Source organism: Hippocampus zosterae, chromosome 16 (genome assembly GCF_025434085.1).
Source record: "Hippocampus zosterae strain Florida chromosome 16, ASM2543408v3, whole genome shotgun sequence".
Lineage (NCBI taxonomy): Eukaryota > Metazoa > Chordata > Actinopteri > Syngnathiformes > Syngnathidae > Hippocampus > Hippocampus zosterae.
In genome coordinates, this window is record NC_067466.1 from 6,172,885 (window position 1) to 6,191,051 (window position 18,167).

Sequence of the window (18,167 nt, forward strand, 5' to 3'; positions counted from 1 at the left end):
GCCCTGCTCGCCCGCTGGGCGGCGGAGGGGGGTCTGGGGATCCGGGAGACGGAGTGAGGGCCCGGTCCCCCAATGTCGGGGCACGGGTGGGGTCGACAACAACAACAACAACATCAACCTGCTGTAAATAATGCCTCCATTCATGATTGTAGAAACCCCAGAACGGTAAACATGTGATTATTTTATTTTAAAATATAAGAAGCCTATGTTTTGCAATTGTGCTCATTTTCATTGTATTGCACGACAAATATAATAGATGAGCCGGTTTGGGGACATCATCAACCAAGCTGCTGCTCCAATTGCAATGCGATATATTGTCCTGCTCTCCTAAATTCGCATCTACACCACAAATTATAACATCCTAACTGATTTAGCAACAACTGAAAATTCACATCATTATTTAGGGAGTTGCATAATTGTTGCATTATATGGTGCCCTATTCATTTTATTTAGTATAGCATACATATATAAAAGTGGAAAGATACTGCAGAGCTGTGCCATTACTCTTTATCTCTGTGTACATAATAAATAAACATCACCTACAGATACATTGGTAAAAATTGCTTGATTCCTTCTGTATACTGTAGATATTACGCAAATGGCGGTAAATAATTGTGAAAGCTCAGAATCAGGTTTTAAAGGGTTAATTCTTTGCTGGGTGGAGCTCTTATCATGGAGCCAATAGGAGGTGTCCTCGGGTGGTGTCCGTCCCTCATTCAGCTCGGGTCCTCCACCAGAGGCCAGGAAGCCCGAGGGCCCCGCGCAGTACCCCCGCCGCTCCCAGCACCGCACACCTCCGGACCGAGATGTCCGACGCTGGTCCCGGGATCTGTCGCAACCACCCATCCAGTCCGGGGGTCACTGCCCCGAGCGCCCCGACCACCACAGGCACGACCGCCACCCCCACCCCCCAGGCCCTCCCCAGCCCCTCCCCGAGCCCCTGGTACCCCCCGAGCCCCCCATGCTCCCCCCTCCCGATGCCTCCACCACCTGGGACCGCCACATCCACCACAACGGCCCTCCTCCGCCCCCCATCCACGACCACGACATCTGGCTGGCTCGCCACCACCATCCCGCCAGTCTGGATCCGGAAGTCCCACAGGATCCCCGCTCCGCCACCCTCCACCACCCTCGGAGGTGCCCCCCACTCCGACCCCGGGGCCCCCAGTCCACACTCCGCACAGATGCCTCGGCAGACCACGCCAGCCACCTGGCCATGGCGCTCCACGCAGGCCCCCCCTGCCAGCATCCCACACCCCGCAGCCACGTGCCGGATCGTCCCAGGCGCCTCCCCGCACAACCCACACCCCGGGTCCTGTCCGGCGCGGCACATCCGGGCCTCGACGGCTCCGGCGCCCAAGGCCCGCTCCTGAGCAGCCAGGATGAGCGCCCCTGCGCTGTCCCCCAGGCCAGTCCCCTCCAGCCACCGATAGGACTTCTTGAGATCAGCCACCTCAGCCACGGTCCGGTGGCACATCCCGCGTAGGGGCCTGCCCCACCACGATGCCCCCCCCCCCAGCGCCCGTCCCTCCGCTCCCCACTTGGGGCAAAAAATGAGCACATAACACCATCCAGTGTGGGTCCTTGGGCAAGAGCCTTCACGCTAATGCGTACCTCATACAATGATGAGAGACAATAAAATGAATGACATGCCAGCTCAGACGTCGCCCGGCCAAACAAGGTCTGCGTCAGGTGCTGGGGAACCAGAGCACCTTGATGAAAAATGGAGCAGAGATGGGCAAGATGCAATAACATGGCTCTGTTGGAATGCTACTACTCAAGCAAGCCTAGTCAGAGAGGTTACATGGAGAGAATGTGGGCTAAATGGTTACTTCAAAACCCACAGTCACGGGTGGCCACGAAACAACTCGTAACTCAGTGTTCCAACATCCACAAACGGCAACTGCTGTCACAACTTGAGATTGATGAGGTACAACGCAGGTTCCATGGTGAGGGGCCCCAGGCTGCCAGATCAGAGGAGGAGTTCATACCAGAGTGAATGCAGATGATGAGATTGGGAGGCCAGCCCCAATGAATGAAATGCTGAGCGAGGCAGCAACTGACCTGAAAGCTAAGATCATGGCAAGAATGAAAGCTGGGAAACCTAGAATCCGATTACAACGGCTATGTGAAGTACCACCTGAAAGTCTCTTGGAAAGTGTGAATTCAGCACTGAGGGCGATCCTTACCGTAACGATCACGGAAATGAACTGATATACGCTTCAGCATCAGTGATCCTTGAGATGCTTGGCTATAAGAGCAACCATGGAAGCCATGAGATACATTACCGACCATGGAAAAGACGGTTGGAGGCTAAGATCAAGGCGGCTCGGAAAGATGTGAGTCAATTGACTGAGGTCCAGAGAGGTGTGATGAAAAGGCCGATCCTGAGAGGTACATCCAGATGACCATATATGAAGCACTCGAAACAAAGGCTCCAAGCCTTGTCCAGCCGCCTAAAGCGGTACACGAAAGAGAATGAGGCCAGACGAATAAACAGGCTGTTTGCAACACAACCTGCGAAAGTGTACGCTCAGTGGCAGGGTCCTAACAACAGAGCTGATCCACCAAGACTGGAAACTGAAAGGTACTGGGGAGGCAGATGGGAGAAGGAGGTTGCACATAACAGCAGTGCACAATGGCTGGTCACCCAAAGAGAGGAGCACAGACACCTCCCTGAACAGAACCCAATTACCATAACAGTGGCAGACATAAAGGAAATAGTCTCAAATATGAAGAACTGGACAGCACCAGGCCCGGACATGGTCCACACTTACTGGCTAAAGAGACTCACAGCACTCCATGAGCGCCCAGCAGCACAAATGAACCAGCTGCCTAGGGATGGGACTCACCCAGGATGGCTAACCGAAGGGCGAACGATCCTTATCATGAAAGATCCCACAAAGGGTGCAGTCGCATCCAACTATCGGCCAATAACCTGTCCCTCCACAATTTTGGAAGCTCATGTTGCGGCTAAGATAAGTGCACACATGGATCAATACATGAGCGAAGCACGGAAGGGCATTGGTAGAGATACCAGGGGAGCCAAACATCAGCTCCTGGTTGACAGAACAGTCGCACAAGACTGCAGGTCCCGATGTACCAACCTGTGCACAGCCTGGATTGATTAAAAGAAAGCCTATGACTCGATGCCACATACATGGATCACTGAATGCTTGGATGTGTATAAGGTGAACAGGACCCTAAGAGCCTTCGTTGCGAACTTGATGAGGATGTGGAAAACCACACTTGAAGCCAATGGCAAGCCACTTACCCAAGTGTCCATCAAATGTGGCATATACCAAGGTGATGCACTCTCCCCATTGCTGTTCTGCATAGGACTGAACTCCCTAAGCCAAGTAATCACCAAGACAGGCTATGGATACAGCCTCAGAAATGAAGCTACGATCAGTCACCTCCTCTACATGGATGACATAAAGCTGTATGCTAAGAGTGAAAGGGACATAGACTCCCTGATCCACACAACCAGGATCTACAGCAGCGACATCGGGATGTGATAGTCGGATGGTGACTAAGAGAGGAACGGTAGTCCGGACTGAAGGGGTCTCACTCCCCGAAGGAACAATAGCAGACATTGAGGACAGCTACAAGTACCTCGGTGTACCACAAGCCAATGGCAACCTTGAACTGGCAACAAGGAAAGCGGCTGGGGACTAGTGAGTGTGAGAGCCACTGTCCAGGATGAAACATCCAAGCTCCATGAATACATCAAGGAGAAGGCTCCAACGGATGACGTACTCAGAGAATGTCTCAGACAATGGGCAACAGAGGATGAGGCGCTGGAAGAGGGACCATCATCGGAGGACAAGCCCCTACACGGGATGTACCACCGGACCATAACTGAAGTGGCCGATCTCAAGAATTCCCATCAGTGGCTAGAGAGGGCTGGCCTGAAGGACAGTACAGAGGCACTCATCCTGGCTGCTCAGGAGCAGGCCCTGAGCACTAGAGCCATTGAGGCCCAGATATACCACACCAGACAAGACCCAAGGTGTAGGTTGTGCAAAGAGGCACCTGAGACGATCTAACACATAACTGCAGGGTGTAAGGTGCTGGCAGGGAAAGCCTATATGGAACGCCATAACCAGGTGGCTGGCATAGTCTACCGAAACATCTGTGCGGAGTACGGACTGGAAACCCCAAGGTCAAAATGGGAAACACCTCCGAAGGTGGTGGAGAATGACAGAGCGAAGATCCTATGGGACTTCCAGATCCAGACTGACAAGATGGTAATGGCGAACCAACCAGATATCCTGATGATAGATAAAGGGCAGAGGAAAGCCGTTGTAGTGGATGTAGCGGTCCCAAGTGCTGGAAAAATCAGAAAGAAGGAACACGAGAAACTCGAGAAATCCCAAGGGCTCAGAGAGGAGCTGGAGAGAGCCTGGAAGGTAAAGGGGACAGTCGTGCCTGTGGTGGTCGGAGCACTCGGGGCAGTGACCCCCAAACTAGATGATGAGTGGTTGCAACAGATCCCGGGAACAACATCGGACATCTCAGTCCAGAAATGTGCAGTGCTGGGAACGGCAAGGATACTGCGCAGAACCCTCAAGCTTCCTGGCCTCTGGTAGAGGACCCCAGCTGAATGAGGGATGGACACCACCTGAGGGGTGAGACGAGGATTTTTTTTATAGATATACAGTAGATACACATTCACTCCCATGAACATCCCCAACAACATTAACACCAACAGTACAGAAATTCAAACCGTAAAGATTCACATAACCAACCACAAAAGACTACACATATGCAACATGTATATACCCCCCAGAGATACCACCCGACCAGACCACGCCACAGAAGACACAGACATCACCAACACCTTCCAATACAAAAACTCGCTGAACAACACCATTCTAACCGCAGACATCAACGCTCACTCAACACAATGGCACTCTCCCTACGACGACCACAGAGGCACCCACATTGCAGACATACTACAAAACTCCCAACAAATCACTCTAAACGCAAACACACCCACCAAAAAACCTACAAACATCAACCAACAACCAACATCACCGGACATCACAACAGCCAGCAACAGCATCACAAACAGAACAACATGGACCACAATACACGCACTCAGTTCAGACCACCTTCCTATCAAAATCACACACAACACGCGTGCTCCTTTCCGCCTACAACAACACCTTCAAACTTACACAAATTACAGGAAAGCAGACTGGGAAGGATACACCTCTGAAATAGAATCAGCACTGGAGAACATAACCATACCTGACAACATCCACACAGCCAACACCATGCTCACAAACCTCATACTTACAGCAGACAAACACCACATACCCCACGGAAAAATAAAAAGCAAATCACTTCTCCTACCACAACACATCAGAACACTCATCAGCCAAAGAAACGACATCAGACAACAAAACCACCAAGACCCACGCATCACAGACCTAAACAAAGAAATAGACACACAAATCCAAAAACACAAACAAGAGCTATGGAAAGAACACTTAACGGATGCATGGAACCACAGACACAAACAACACATACTCTGGAACACAGTAACAAGACTATCAAACAAAGAACAAAAAGCACCAGAAAACACCACAATACAGTTCGGACAACACACGGCAATATCCAACAAACAGAAAGCACGAGCATTCAACAAACAATTCACCAACATAATACAACACAAAACCAACAGAACATACAGACAACTACAACGCAAAATACGAAAACTCAACACCACGCCCATAACCATCACAGAACAACAAGTCAAACAAGCACTACAACGCTCCAAAAGCAACAACTCCACAGGCCCAGACAACATAAACATCAGACATCTGAAACACCTAGGCCCCAAAGCAATAACACTACTCACACACACTTACAACACATCACTCAACACCAACACCATCCCCGCAATATGGAAGACTGCAAAAATAATCCCAATACCAAAACCCAACAAAAACCACGCACTCGGCCCATCTTACAGACCAATAGCACTACTCAGCCCAATAGCCAAAACAATGGAAAAGGTAATACTACCCTTCATTACCAACAACACTCAACTACCCTCTCACCAACACGGCTTCCGAAAACAACACTCCACAACCACAGCACTACACCACATACACAACATCATAGCCACAGGTTTCAATCAACAAAAACCACCACAACGAACAGTTGCCATAGCCCTAGACATGTCCAAAGCCTTTGACACGGTAAACCTACACACACTCACAAACAAACTCAACAACACTAACACCCCAAACATCATCATCAAATACATCTTCAACTACATAAGGGGACGCAGACAATACACTCAATACCGGGGGGAAACATCAGAACACAGAAACACGAAAACGGGGGTACCACAGGGGGGAGTACTTTCACCAACACTATTCAACATATACATGGCAGACTTACCACAACCACCTCCAAATGTACACACAGTTACATATGCAGACGACATCACCATTCTATCCACACATGTCAAACCACAACAGGCACAACAACAAGTACAAAAATATCTCCACGACATATACAACTGGACAAAACAGAACCAACTCATACTCAACGCAGACAAAACCACCACCACTCTGTTCACACCGGATCCGGCAGAATACAGCAACAGGCTCACTTTACAAATAGATAACACCACCCTACCCACAGTCCGCGAACCCAAAATACTGGGATTAACATGGGACCCCAAACTCACCTTCTCAAAACACACACAACACACTCTAACCCGCGCCAAGCAATCAAACAAAATACTTAAAGCCTTAACAACCACTCACTGGGGAAAATCCAAAGAAACTATACTCACCACATACAAAGCAACCACACTCACACGCCTCGAATACGCAAACACTATATGGTCACCAACACTATCGGACACAAACAAGACAAAACTCCAGACCACACAGAACACAGTACTCAGAATAGCAACAGGATGCACACAAGACACAAACATACAACACTTGCATGAGGAAACAAAAACTCTCCCACTGAACACCCATCTAAAACTACACGCATCGCAAATCAGACAAAAAGCCCAACACCCAACCCACCCACTACACCCACTCACTCAACAACCACCACCACCCAGACAAAAGAAACAAACAATCTTCCACAACAACAACTACACACACAACAAAGACACAGCACCACAGGACACCAACAACGACACCATAAAACAGAACATGAAAGACATACACACCCACTTTGTACAAACACACTTGGACACCAGACAACACAACAAAGTAATACATGCACCAGCACCAGAAAAAGACCCATCAGAGCAAGACCTACCACACAGAACCAGACAACTCCTAGCACAACTCCGAACCAACAAATCACCAGCCCTCCACTCCTACCTACACAACATTACACCGGACACACACCCAACACCACTCTGTGCGCTATGCGGCACGCAAGTGCACGACACACAACACCTGTTCACCTGCACAAACATACCCACCACACTGACTCCGGAGGACCTCTGGCGAAACCCAAGCGGAGTGGCGGCCCTGCTCGCCCGCTGGGCGGAGGAGGGGGGTCTGGGGATCCGGGAGACGGAGTGAGGGCCCGGTCCCCCAATGTCGGGGCACGGGTGGGGTCGACAACAACAACAACAACAACATAAAAAAAGACTCCCCCTTTAAATATTCCTGCTGCATAATATATCTCCTTTCCTTTCGTAAAGGATGGTCAGAACCTTTCCTAAGCATTATTAAAATTTAGACGATCTTTGCTCCAGGTGCTACCGGCTCATCTCACTCGGTTAGGATAGGAAAGGAAAGTTCCTATGCCAAAATGATAATCCAAAAAGGGCCCCTGTTGGTGGATAATCAGGCCATGGGAGGTGTGAGTAAATTGTGAGGGGGTGTTGGCTGGAGCTAGAAATAATTTTGGTGTCTTGTCCCTGCAGTAGGTTCATTAAAAGAGCAACCAGTGTTTTCACCACCATGGTCGGATCTTACTCTGGAGGGTAACCCATACAGGCAGGTGGCTTGGACAAAATATTTCAACACTGTCAAAGCTGTGTTGTCTGTGCTCCAGTTGAAGGTACGTTATTAGCCTGGAATTCCCATCAATGCCGGCATGTGTCACAAACACCCACCTGTAAAACAAACATGAAAAGAATAATGATTAAATACAAGAAAACAATCAAGTTTCATATCTTGTTTGAAATATCATCTCGGTAGAGAAGGTATTGCTGTGCACTTAAGACTACATGGAGGCAATTTGGAGTTTGTGTAACTTGGATATACAAATGATAAAATTCAATTTAATCTGTGCTGTCCATACAATATGGCTTTCTAATGCTCCCACGAGTACAAATATAAGATGATCCCTTATTACCGAATGAGACGCATATGCCCATCTATGTGCCATAAACTATTGGGGAATGGCACATAGTATGTTCTTCTAGCCACAGTCTGTCTCCATCTCTGGGCTGCAGCAGCTGGCTCAATACGGTTGAGGATTTCTCGAACTCTTTTTCTTTGTACTACAATACCATCAGCACGCAGGTATGCCCTCATCATCTGCAACAGGTTCATAAAACAACACAATAAAGAAAGTACACTTTCACAATGAATATAATGATATATACATGAAGGGACAAGAGTATGTAGCAGAACACTTGCTTCCGAGCCTGATCTGGGAAATTGGCTGTGCAATCTTCTGACATGCTCTTCCAGGTCAACATCATGAATGGGAGTAAATCTATTTCTGGCTGAAATCTGAAAAAACTTCATTTTTTTATGCAGGTATGAAGAGGAACAACACAACATCTCAGTGATGGCTCTCACTGTAAAGCCCTGAGTGGGGAGCAGTTCAATTTGATCACTTGTAATGTCAAGTGCTGGTCTTCCTCGTCTACCTAAAGTATGGAAATAAAAGGATTAAGGAATTCAAGCAAACGAATCACTACGTGTTTTTTATATACTGTATACAGTACAGGCATATAGACACAGATGTACATAAAAGTATATGCAGCTTCAAAACCACGAGCAGCTATTTTCTCTAACCATTTTACTCAAGAAAAAAATAATTCAAACTTATAATTGAATAACTAAAAGATCACTAGTTATTGCTTAAAAGTGTACAGCCATCGCGTTACTTAATAGTCTACTGATTTGCAGGAAAACCACTGGTATAAAACGACGTTTGACAGGGTGATAGAAGGTAAGTCACAGCAAGTCGTCAGTAAAACCCGTGTGTAGTTTGAATAAAAATACATACGAAAAACCAATGACAAAAAATGGTAGCCATTTTACCTGTGTGCAAACGATGTGCCACATGGGAACAAACACGTCCACCATTAGGAGTGGGTCCCGCAATGATGACAGATCGGAGATCTTTTGGACTTTGAATCAAACTTTGAATAGTATCAGCGCTAAACTGGTTACTAACTCTTCTTAAATTAGCAATTGAAATGTTTATCGCGCGTGCTTCACTTTCACCGGCAGACCCTTGATGACAGGCACTCTCTATTGCCCTGCACCTTCGCCGAATACGTCTCAGGACACTGTCCGCCATTGTTGTTTTAAAAAACTAAGTGGGCACAGAATTTCCAAAATCATGAGCCCTGACTGGTGGGATGACACTATTTTGAAACGTACAGCCAATAGGATACCGTTACATGTTTTCGTAATCATCCTTATTTGCATTTAATGCAAGTACAGTGTAATGTCACTAGCACTACAAGTGGGCACATTTATGGCCTTACATGTTCACTAGTAAGCGTCAAAATCATCTTACCAGTGAACTAGTGGGCACATTTATGGCCTTAAATGTTCAGTAGTAAGCGTCAAAATAATCTTATTAGTGAACTAGTGGGCGTTTTGCGGCTTACATGTTCACTAGTAAGCGTCAAAATGACCTTACTAGTGAACTAGTGAGCGTTTTGTGGCTTACATGTTCACTAGTAAGCGTCAAAATGACCTTACTAGTAAACTAGTGAGCGTTTTGTGGCTTACATGTTCACTAGTAAGCGTCAAAATGATCTTACTAGTGAACTATTGGGCGTTTTGTGGCTTACATGTTCACTAGTAAGCCTCAAAATGATCTTACTAGTGAACTAGTAGGCGATGTGTGGCTTACATGTCAACTAGTAAGCCTCAAAATGAACTTACTAGTGAACTAGTGGGCACATTTATGGCCTTACATGTTCACTAGTAAGCCTCAAAATGATCTTACTAGTGAACTAGTGGGCGTTTTGTGGCTTACATGTTCACTAGTAAGCGTCAAAATGACCTTACTAGTGAACGAGTGAGCGTTTTGTGGCTGACATGTTCATAAATAAGTGTCAAAATGATCTTACTAGGGAACTAGTGGGCACATTTATGGCCTTACATGTTCACTAGTAAGCGTCAAAATTACCTTACTAGTGAACCAGTGAGCGTTTTGTGGCTTACATGTTCACTAGTAAGCGTCAAAATGACCTTACTAGTGAACTAGTGAGCGTTTTGTGGCTTACATGTTCACTAGTAAGCGTCAAAATGATCTCACTAGTGAACTAGTGGGCGTTCTGTGGCTTACATGTTCACTAGAAGCCTCAAAATTATCTTACTAGTGAACTAGCGGGCGTTTTGTGGCTTACATGTCAACTAGTAAGCCTCAAAATGATCTTACTAGTGAACTAGTGGGCACATTTATGGCCTTACATGTTCACTAGTAAGCGTCAAAATGACCTTACTAGTGAACTAGTGGGCAAAATGGAATAAATACTCAAAGGGCTTGCCAGGCAAGCCCATTGAGTATTTAAAGGGTTCAAAGGGCTTGCCTGGCAAGCCCTTTGAGTATTTATTCATCCGTGATGGTATTGTAGACCAATGAGAGCACGTCCGACAGACACGTGGACTTCGGGCGGCCAATCATGATGCATTTCGAGCCAAGCCCCAACAAAAACGGAGGAGAAAACTTTCAGACGCTTTGAAAGCTTTTGGGGTACATATTACTCTTGTTGTTACACAAAATTTTGTTTTACGATTATTTTAGGCGGTAACGTTATGGTGTAAATGTCAAATACGTGGTCAATTTATCAAGATGAAGCCTGCTTAAAAATTTGCTCCAACAATTTTGGAGATGTGTCTGACTTTGACAGCAATGGCGGCAGTTCAACGCTGACAGTCGCAGTCGGGTGCAGATTTATTTCGGCAGGACTTTCTAAAATCTGCCGTTTGCTCTGACAGTTCTCTGTCTGACAGTCACATTTTGTCTTATTACTCACAAGGTAATTGACATTTAAAAAAAGAGTTAATGTTTGGAACACGATTTTGCTCTTACTGTTTGCTGCCTTAGTTCGTTTGAAATATTCGCTTCCTGCATTACATGAAGTACATTTTTTAATATTCACAAGACTGTAACTGTGCATTATAAATAATGTCACATTTGCACTATGTTTTACTGGATCTACAACTAAACTAGGTCCTCGTTTCTGGGAGAGTCCACAGCACCTCCTGTATCACAACCATTCTGCCGGCACACCTTCAGCAGCACGATGTTTCTAACGGGAGCTGGAGGGTGATCAGCTTCATTGAAGAACAGGAGGAGGAGAGGCACAACGTTTGTCATTTGTGATATGTTTTTAGACTTTTCTCCTAACTAAAAAAACTATGTTTTGTTAATTTCTTGATATAGTTCTTGTATTTAAATATTTTAACAATCAAATATTTTTCAACTGTGTTTTAGATATTAATTGTATGAAATAAATCAGTGAAGCCCCATTCAAATTCTACTCTATCTAATCTGCTCGATCACACTGCTGTCAACCCGCTGTACCTCCAAACTCCTTGGCTTACTCGCAGTTGGAGGGTTCCCCCCGAACTGGGGGACAAATCCAGGAACCAATCCCTGCACCCCGAACGGGGTGCCCTTACGGCCGTTTTTTTTTTTTTCGGCTAACCGCCCCCTGAACCTGGCAGGGTGGCGGGCGGACCTTTTGCTCCAGGCGGGGGACATAGAGACAAATCCGGGGCCCACACAGACACTCTCACGCACGCAACAAACACACACACAACAAACTACCTGGACATGCGACATTTGCACACAACAGATTACAAGAAGACAGACATCCTTCAGATGCAACCACCACACACCACACTGGGTACACAAACATTGCACAAACATAAACACTAGACAATACAACATAACATGGAAATGCAGACTACATCCCAAAACACCACCACGAACAACAACACCTCGTAGGACACCAACAGGCAGCAGAGCACAAACAGACCAAAACAACACACTCGCCTCACCAACACTACCCTCAAAGGCAACACGGACAGACAACTCCAACAGAGATACAACAAACACAAGACCACCCCCCCAAACCTGGACCTGCAATAGCTGCAATAGAATCATCACACGCAGACAAACCTCACTCAGATGCAACTCAACACACCCACACTGGATACACAGACATTGCTCCGGCATCACCACCCGCCAATACACAAACACGTGGACATGCAGAACACACACGCAAACAACAAACACCCCAACACCACAACCCCCGAACAACCCACAAAGAACAACACCCACCAACAAAAACAACAAACACACACTGACCATACTACAAATAAACATCAACGGCATCCAAAACAAGAAAACAGAACTAGAAGAACTCGCCTCACAACAGCACGCAGACATCATCACCATACAAGAAACCAAACTAGAAAAACAACACAACACACCTCGTCTCACCAACTACACCAGCATTAGGAAAGACAGAGAACACAAGGGAGGAGGAGGACTGCTCACATACATTCACAAATCAGTCACATTCACTCCCATGAACATCCCCAACAACATTAACACCAACAGTACAGAAATTCAAACCGTAAAGATTCACATAACCAACCACAAAAGACTACACATATGCAACATGTATATACCCCCCAGAGATACCACCCGACCAGACCACGCCACAGAAGACACAGACATCACCAACACCTTCCAATACATAAACTCGCTGAACAACACCATTCTAACCGCAGACATCAACGCTCACTCAACACAATGGCACTCTCCCTACGACGACCACAGAGGCACCCACATTGCAGACATACTACAAAACTCCCAACAAATCACTCTAAACGCAAACACACCCACCAAAAAACCTACAAACATCAACCAACAACCAACATCACCGGACATCACAACAGCCAGCAACAGCATCACAAACAGAACAACATGGACCACAATACACGCACTCAGTTCAGACCACCTTCCTATCAAAATCACACACAACACGCGTGCTCCTTTCCGCCTACAACAACACCTTCAAACTTACACAAATTACAGGAAAGCAGACTGGGAAGGATACACCTCTGAAATAGAATCAGCACTGGAGAACATAACCATACCTGACAACATCCACACAGCCAACACCATGCTCACAAACCTCATACTTACAGCAGACAAACACCACATACCCCACGGAAAAATAAAAAGCAAATCACTTCTCCTACCACAACACATCAGAACACTCATCAGCCAAAGAAACGACATCAGACAACAAAACCACCAAGACCCACGCATCACAGACCTAAACAAAGAAATAGACACACAAATCCAAAAACACAAACAAGAGCTATGGAAAGAACACTTAACGGATGCATGGAACCACAGACACAAACAACACATACTCTGGAACACAGTAACAAGACTATCAAACAAAGAACAAAAAGCACCAGAAAACACCACAATACAGTTCGGACAACACACGGCAATATCCAACAAACAGAAAGCACGAGCATTCAACAAACAATTCACCAACATAATACAACACAAAACCAACAGAACATACAGACAACTACAACGCAAAATACGAAAACTCAACACCACGCCCATAACCATCACAGAACAACAAGTCAAACAAGCACTACAACGCTCCAAAAGCAACAACTCCACAGGCCCAGACAACATAAACATCAGACATCTGAAACACCTAGGCCCCAAAGCAATAACACTACTCACACACACTTACAACACATCACTCAACACCAACACCATCCCCGCAATATGGAAGACTGCAAAAATAATCCCAATACCAAAACCCAACAAAAACCACGCACTCGGCCCATCTTACAGACCAATAGCACTACTCAGCCCAATAGCCAAAACAATGGAAAAGGTAATACTACCCTTCATTACCAACAACACTCAACTACCCTCTCACCAACACGGCTTCCGAAAACAACACTCCACAACCACAGCACTACACCACATACACAACATCATAGCCACAGGTTTCAATCAACAAAAACCACCACAACGAACAGTTGCCATAGCCCTAGACATGTCCAAAGCCTTTGACACGGTAAACCTACACACACTCACAAACAAACTCAACAACACTAACACCCCAAACATCATCATCAAATACATCTTCAACTACATAAGGGGACGCAGACAATACACTCAATACCGGGGGGAAACATCAGAACACAGAAACACGAAAACGGGGGTACCACAGGGGGGAGTACTTTCACCAACACTATTCAACATATACATGGCAGACTTACCACAACCACCTCCAAATGTACACACAGTTACACATGCAGACGACATCACCATTCTATCCACACATGTCAAACCACAACAGGCACAACAACAAGTACAAAAATATCTCCACGACATATACAACTGGACAAAACAGAACCAACTCATACTCAACGCAGACAAAACCACCACCACTCTGTTCACACCGGATCCGGCAGAATACAGCAACAGGCTCACTTTACAAATAGATAACACCACCCTACCCACAGTCCGCGAACCCAAAATACTGGGATTAACATGGGACCCCAAACTCACCTTCTCAAAACACACACAACACACTCTAACCCGCGCCAAGCAATCAAACAAAATACTTAAAGCCTTAACAACCACTCACTGGGGAAAATCCAAAGAAACTATACTCACCACATACAAAGCAACCACACTCACATGCCTCGAATACGCAAACACTATATGGTCACCAACACTATCGGACACAAACAAGACAAAACTCCAGACCACACAGAACACAGTACTCAGAATAGCAACAGGATGCACACAAGACACAAACATACAACACTTGCATGAGGAAACAAAAACTCTCCCACTGAACACCCATCTAAAACTACACGCATCGCAAATCAGACAAAAAGCCCAACACCCAACCCACCCACTACACCCACTCACTCAACAACCACCACCACCCAGACAAAAGAAACAAACAATCTTCCACAACAACAACTACACACACAACAAAGACACAGCACCACAGGACACCAACAACGACACCATAAAACAGAACATGAAAGACATACACACCCACTTTGTACAAACACACTTGGACACCAGACAACACAACAAAGTAATACATGCACCAGCACCAGAAAAAGACCCATCAGAGCAAGACCTACCACACAGAACCAGACAACTCCTAGCACAACTCCGAACCAACAAATCACCAGCCCTCCACTCCTACCTACACAACATTACACCGGACACACACCCAACACCACTCTGTGCGCTATGCGGCACGCAAGTGCACGACACACAACACCTGTTCACCTGCACAAACATACCCACCACACTGACTCCGGAGGACCTCTGGCGAAACCCAAGCGGAGTGGCGGCCCTGCTCGCCCGCTGGGCGGAGGAGGGGGGTCTGGGGATCCGGGAGACGGAGTGAGGGCCCGGTCCCCCAATGTCGGGGCACGGGTGGGGTCGACAACAACAACAACAACAACATAAAAAAAGACTCCCCCTTTAAATATTCCTGCTGCATAATATATCTCCTTTCCTTTCGTAAAGGATGGTCAGAACCTTTCCTAAGCATTATTAAAATTTAGACGATCTTTGCTCCAGGTGCTACCGGCTCATCTCACTCGGTTAGGATAGGAAAGGAAAGTTCCTATGCCAAAATGATAATCCAAAAAGGGCCCCTGTTGGTGGATAATCAGGCCATGGGAGGTGTGAGTAAATTGTGAGGGGGTGTTGGCTGGAGCTAGAAATAATTTTGGTGTCTTGTCCCTGCAGTAGGTTCATTAAAAGAGCAACCAGTGTTTTCACCACCATGGTCGGATCTTACTCTGGAGGGTAACCCATACAGGCAGGTGGCTTGGACAAAATATTTCAACACTGTCAAAGCTGTGTTGTCTGTGCTCCAGTTGAAGGTACGTTATTAGCCTGGAATTCCCATCAATGCCGGCATGTGTCACAAACACCCACCTGTAAAACAAACATGAAAAGAATAATGATTAAATACAAGAAAACAATCAAGTTTCATATCTTGTTTGAAATATCATCTCGGTAGAGAAGGTATTGCTGTGCACTTAAGACTACATGGAGGCAATTTGGAGTTTGTGTAACTTGGATATACAAATGATAAAATTCAATTTAATCTGTGCTGTCCATACAATATGGCTTTCTAATGCTCCCACGAGTACAAATATAAGATGATCCCTTATTACCGAATGAGACGCATATGCCCATCTATGTGCCATAAACTATTGGGGAATGGCACATAGTATGTTCTTCTAGCCACAGTCTGTCTCCATCTCTGGGCTGCAGCAGCTGGCTCAATACGGTTGAGGATTTCTCGAACTCTTTTTCTTTGTACTACAATACCATCAGCACGCAGGTATGCCCTCATCATCTGCAACAGGTTCATAAAACAACACAATAAAGAAAGTACACTTTCACAATGAATATAATGATATATACATGAAGGGACAAGAGTATGTAGCAGAACACTTGCTTCCGAGCCTGATCTGGGAAATTGGCTGTGCAATCTTCTGACATGCTCTTCCAGGTCAACATCATGAATGGGAGTAAATCTATTTCTGGCTGAAATCTGAAAAAACTTCATTTTTTTATGCAGGTATGAAGAGGAACAACACAACATCTCAGTGATGGCTCTCACTGTAAAGCCCTGAGTGGGGAGCAGTTCAATTTGATCACTTGTAATGTCAAGTGCTGGTCTTCCTCGTCTACCTAAAGTATGGAAATAAAAGGATTAAGGAATTCAAGCAAACGAATCACTACGTGTTTTTTATATACTGTATACAGTACAGGCATATAGACACAGATGTACATAAAAGTATATGCAGCTTCAAAACCACGAGCAGCTATTTTCTCTAACCATTTTACTCAAGAAAAAAATAATTCAAACTTATAATTGAATAACTAAAAGATCACTAGTTATTGCTTAAAAGTGTACAGCCATCGCGTTACTTAATAGTCTACTGATTTGCAGGAAAACCACTGGTATAAAACGACGTTTGACAGGGTGATAGAAGGTAAGTCACAGCAAGTCGTCAGTAAAACCCGTGTGTAGTTTGAATAAAAATACATACGAAAAACCAATGACAAAAAATGGTAGCCATTTTACCTGTGTGCAAACGATGTGCCACATGGGAACAAACACGTCCACCATTAGGAGTGGGTCCCGCAATGATGACAGATCGGAGATCTATTGGACTTTGAATCAAACTTTGAATAGTATCAGCGCTAAACTGGTTACTAACTCTTCTTAAATTAGCAATTGAAATGTTTATCGCGCGTGCTTCACTTTCACCGGCAGACCCTTGATGACAGGCACTCTCTATTGCCCTGCACCTTCGCCGAATACGTCTCAGGACACTGTCCGCCATTGTTGTTTTAAAAAACTAAGTGGGCACAGAATTTCCAAAATCATGAGCCCTGACTGGTGGGATGACACTATTTTGAAACGTACAGCCAATAGGATACCGTTACATGTTTTCGTAATCATCCTTATTTGCATTTAATGCAAGTACAGTGTAATGTCACTAGCACTACAAGTGGGCACATTTATGGCCTTACATGTTCACTAGTAAGCGTCAAAATCATCTTACCAGTGAACTAGTGGGCACATTTATGGCCTTAAATGTTCAGTAGTAAGCGTCAAAATAATCTTATTAGTGAACTAGTGGGCGTTTTGCGGCTTACATGTTCACTAGTAAGCGTCAAAATGACCTTACTAGTGAGCGTTTTGTGGCTTACATGTTCACTAGTAAGCGTCAAAATGACCTTACTAGTAAACTAGTGAGCGTTTTGTGGCTTACATGTTCACTAGTAAGCGTCAAAATGATCTTACTAGTGAACTATTGGGCGTTTTGTGGCTTACATGTTCACTAGTAAGCCTCAAAATG

The 18,167-nt window shown here is 45.7% G+C and overlaps 1 protein-coding gene across 11 annotated transcripts in view; it reads left to right on the plus strand.

Moving 5' to 3' along the window:
• LOC127587825 (uncharacterized) overlaps window positions 1-18,167 on the plus strand; it is a 257,761-nt gene that overhangs the window by 112,152 nt on the left and 127,442 nt on the right. Inside the window, exon 2 of one of the 11 annotated variants that reach the window (XM_052046307.1) lies at window positions 11,428-11,670. The exons of the other annotated variants lie outside the window; for them this stretch is intronic. The gene's annotated coding sequence lies outside the window, so the exon portion shown is untranslated. Of the gene's footprint in view, window positions 1-11,427; window positions 11,671-18,167 lie in introns of those variants that run through there. 11 annotated transcript variants of the gene reach the window in all.